Raw genomic sequence first — 5,155 nt, 5'->3', positions numbered from 1 at the left:
CGATGTTATACATGTACCAGGTGTATGTACGTCCGATGTTATACATGTACCAGGTGTATGTACGTCCGATGTTATACCTAGTGTATGTATGTCAAGGGATGTTATACCAGGTGTATGTACGTCCGATGTTATACCTTGTGTATGTATGTCAAGGGATGTTATACCAGGTGTGTGTACGTCCGATGTTATACCAGATGTGTATGTTCGTCCGATGTTATACCAGGTGTGTGTACGTCCGATGTTAAACCATCAATAGGTGTGTCTACGTCCGATGTTATACCAGGTGTGTGCATGTCCGATGTTATACCAGGTTTATGTACGTCCGATGTTATACCAGGTGTGTGTTTGTCTGATGTTATACAGTTATACCAGGTGTGTGTACGTCCATTATTATACCAGATTTGTTTACGTCCGATGTTATACCATGAAAAGGTGTGTGTACGTCCAATGTTATACCAGGTGTGAGTATGTCCGATGTTAAAACAGATGTATATGTACGTCCGATATCATACCAGATGTTTATGTACGTCCGATGTTATACCAGGTGTATGTTTGCCCGATGTTATACCAGATGTGTGTTTGTCTGATATTATACAGTTATACCAAATGTGTTTACGTCCGATGTAATACCATGTAAAGGTGTGTGTACGTCCGATGTTATACCAGGTGTGTGTATGTCCGATGTTATACCATGCAAAGTTGTGTGTACGTCCGATGTTATACCAGGTGTGTGTATGTCCGATGTTATACCAGGTGTGTGTACGTCCGATGTTATACCAGGTGTGTGTTTGTCCGATGTTATACCAGATGTGTTTATGTCCGATGTTATACCAGGTGTGTGTATGTCCGATGTTATACTTAGATATGTGCATGTCCGATGTTATACCAGGTGTGTATATGTCCGATGTTATACTTAGATATGTGCATGCCCGATGTTATACCAGGTATGTATATGTCCGATGTTATAACAGATGTATATGTACTTCCGGTGTTATACCAGATGTTTATGTATGCCTGATGTTACACCAGGCGTGTTTGTCCGATGTTATACCAGGTGTGTGTACGTCCGATGTTATACCAAACGTAAATGTACGCTCGATGTTATACCAGATGTATGTACGTCCAGGGATGTTATACCTGGTGTGTGTATGTCCAATGTTATACCAGATGTGTATGTACGTCCGATGTTATACCAGATGTGTATACGGCCGGTGTTATACCAGGTGTTTGTACGTTCGATATTGTACCAGTTGTGATTACGTCCGATGTTATACCATGAATAGGTGTGTGTATGTCTAATGTTATACCAGGTGTGTGTATGTCCGATGTTATACCAGGTGTGTGTACGTCCGATGTTATATCAGATGTGTATGTACATCCAATTTTGTACTAGGTGTATGTTATGTTCTATGTTATACCAGGTGTGTGTATGTCCGATGTTATTCCAAGTGTTTGTACATATGATGTTATACCAGGTGTAGATACATCCGATGTTATACTTGGTGTGTGTTTGTCCAATGTTATACCAGATGTGTGTTTACGTCCGATGTTATACCAGGTATGTGTACGTCCGATGTTATACAAAGTGTGTGTACGTCCGATGTTATACCAGATGTGTGTTTGTCTGATGTTAGTGTACCTCCGATGTTATACCAGGTATGTGTACGTCCGATGTAATTCCAGGTGTGTGTTTGTCCGATGTTATACCAGGTGTATGTACGTCTGATGTTATACCTGGTGTTTGTACGTTCGATGTTATACTAAGTGTGTGTTTGTCCGATGTTATATTAGGTGTGTGTTTGTCCGATGTTATACCAGGTGTTTGTACGTCCGATGTTCTACTAGGTGTGTGTATGTCCGATGTTATACTAGGCGGTGTTTGTCCGATGTTATATCAGGTATGTGTATTTCCGATGTTATACCAGGTGTGTGTACGTCCGATGTTATACCAGATGTTTGTACGTCCGATGTTATACTAGGTGTTTGTATGTCCGATGTTATACCAGGTGTGTGTTTTTCCGGTGTTAAACCAGATGTGTATGTTCGTCCGATGTTATACCAGGTATGTGTACGTCCGGGGATGTTATACCAGGTGTGTGTTTGTCCGATGTTATACCAGCTATATGTAAGTCCGATATCATACCAGGTGTGTGTACGTCCGATGTTATACCAGGTGTATGTACGTCCGATGTTGTACCACGTATATGTACATCCGATGTTATACCAGGTGTGTGTATTTCCGATGTCATACCAGGTGCCTGTTTGTCCGATGTTATACCAGATGTATATGTACGTCCGATGCTATACCAGGTGTGTATACGTCCGATGTTATATCACGTGTATGTACGTCCGATGTTTTGCCAGGTGTATGTACATCCGATGTTATACCAGGTGTGTGTACGTCCGATTTTGTACTAGGTGTATGTTATGTCCGATGTTATACCAGGTGTATGTACGTCCGATGTTATACCAGGTGTATGTACGTCCGATGTTATACCAGGTGTATGTACGTCCGATGTTATACCAGGTGTATGTACGTCCGATGTTATACCAGGTGTGTGTACGTCCGATGTTATACCAGGTGTGTTTACGTCCGATGTTATACAAGGTGTATGTACGTCCGATGTTATACCAGGTGTATGTGTACGTCCGATGTTATACCAGGTGTGTGCACGTCCGATGTTATACCAGGTGTGTGTACGTCCGATGTTATACCAGGAGTGTGTACGTCCTATGTTATACCAGGTGTGTATACGTCCAATGTTATACCAGGTGTATGTACGTCCGATGTTATACCAGGTGTGTTTACGTCCGATGTTATACCAGGTATGTGTACGTCCGATGTTATACAAAGTGTGTGTACGTCCGATGTTATACCAGATGTGTGTTTGTCTGATGTTAGTGTACCTCCGATGTTATACCAGGTATGTGTACGTCCGATGTAATTCCAGGTGTGTGTTTGTCCGATGTTATACCAGGTGTATGTACGTCTGATGTTATACCTGGTGTTTGTACGTTCGATGTTATACTAAGTGTGTGTTTGTCCGATGTTATATTAGGTGTGTGTTTGTCCGATGTTATACCAGGTGTTTGTACGTCCGATGTTATACTAGGTGTGTGTATGTCCGATGTTATACTAGGTGTGTGTTTGTCCGATGTTATATCAGGTATGTGTATTTCCGATGTTATACCAGGTGTGTGTACGTCCGATGTTATACCAGATGTTTGTACGTCCGATGTTATACTAGGTGTTTGTATGTCCGATGTTATACCAGGTGGGTGTTTTTCCGGTGTTAAACCAGATGTGTATGTTCGTCCGATGTTATACCAGGTATGTGTACGTCCGGGGATGTTATACCAGGTGTGTGTTTGTCCGATGTTATACCAGCTATATGTAAGTCCGATATCATACCAGGTGTGTGTACGTCCGATGTTATACCAGGTGTATGTACGTCCGATGTTGTACCACGTATATGTACATCCGATGTTATACCAGCTATATGTAAGTCCGATATCATACCAGGTGTGTGTACGTCCGATGTTATACCAGGTGTATGTACGTCCGATGTTGTACCACGTATATGTACATCCGATGTTATACCAGGTGTGTGTATTTCCGATGTCATACCAGGTGCCTGTTTGTCCGATGTTATACCAGATGTATATGTACGTCCGATGCTATACCAGGTGTGTATACGTCCGATGTTATATCACGTGTATGTACGTCCGATGTTTTGCCAGGTGTATGTACATCCGATGTTATACCAGGTGTGTGTACGTCCGATTTTGTACTAGGTGTATGTTATGTCCGATGTTATACCAGGTGTATGTACGTCCGATGTTATACCAGGTGTATGTACGTCCGATGTTATACCAGGTGTATGTACGTCCGATGTTATACCAGGTGTATGTACGTCCGATGTTATAACCAGGTGTATGTATGTCCGATGTTATACCAGGTGTATGTACGTCCGATGTTATACCAGGTGTGTGTACGTCCGATGTTATACCAGGTGTATGTACGTCCGATGTTATACCAGGTGTATGTGTACGTCCGATGTTATACCAGGTGTGTGTACGTCCGATGTTATACCAGGTGTGTGTACGTCCGATGTTATACCAGGAGTGTGTACGTCCTATGTTATACCAGGTGTGTATACGTCCAATGTTATACCAGGTGTATGTACGTCCGATGTTATACCAGGTGTGTGTACGTCCGATGTTATACCAGGAGTGTGTACGTCTGATGTTATACCAGATGTATATGTACGTCCGATGTTATACCAGGTGTGTGTACTTCCGATGTTATACCACTTATATCTGTTTTGTCAATTTTAAACTCATGCCAGGCCGCATTCACGAAATCATTCTCTTGGCTTACTCACATTATGGTATGGTTAATGTTTTTGTTGTTCTTTTTAAATTTCCAAGATAATTTTTTTCACAAACCGAAAAGGCTCAGAGATCAAATGTTATCACCAAATGTGTTTAAACAAGAGAAAAATTTCGCGTCCATGGCACTTTCCAGTTTGTCCATTAATCGAGCTCAACTTGATGAGCATACAGGAGTGCATCTTCTATGCAGCAGTCGACAAGCGATCGATAGATATCGTGTTTAAATCTCATTAGGCGTTAATTCTTTTTCAATAAATGTTCAATCTATTTATTAACCAGTCTTGTGGAATTATTTGGCGATGTTCCCGTATTTGTTATCGATAGGAGCTACGTGTGGGATCGATATAAATATATATGTCAGCATTTTGAACATTGCCGAGATATCTGTAGCCGTTACTTCATCATCTTTGTATTAATTCTTTACAATGAACGTCCGTTTTATTTGGAGTAATCCGTAATAAATAAATGATATTGTGTTACGTAAACCAACACAAGTCATTCCAAACCAGATTGCTAGAAGGTTCTTTTAGAAATTACGAAACTTGCTAGAGTTATCTTCCCTTGCTAGAGTTATCTGTCCATTACTATAAAAGGTCAAACACTCTTTACATTTAGTCTAATTTGAAATCAGAAAACCGACCCATGGTAATCTAAATATCATAAACTTGATTTTATTAAACTACAATGTCATTAATCTATATAATTTAAACACAGATAAAGCTGAGATTTTTTAGAATGGTAACAAGACGAAGTCCAGGTA

The sequence above is a fragment of the Argopecten irradians genome, chromosome 10, assembly GCF_041381155.1.
Source record: "Argopecten irradians isolate NY chromosome 10, Ai_NY, whole genome shotgun sequence".
NCBI classification, from domain to species: domain Eukaryota; kingdom Metazoa; phylum Mollusca; class Bivalvia; order Pectinida; family Pectinidae; genus Argopecten; species Argopecten irradians.
This window is presented reverse-complemented; position numbering follows the sequence as displayed.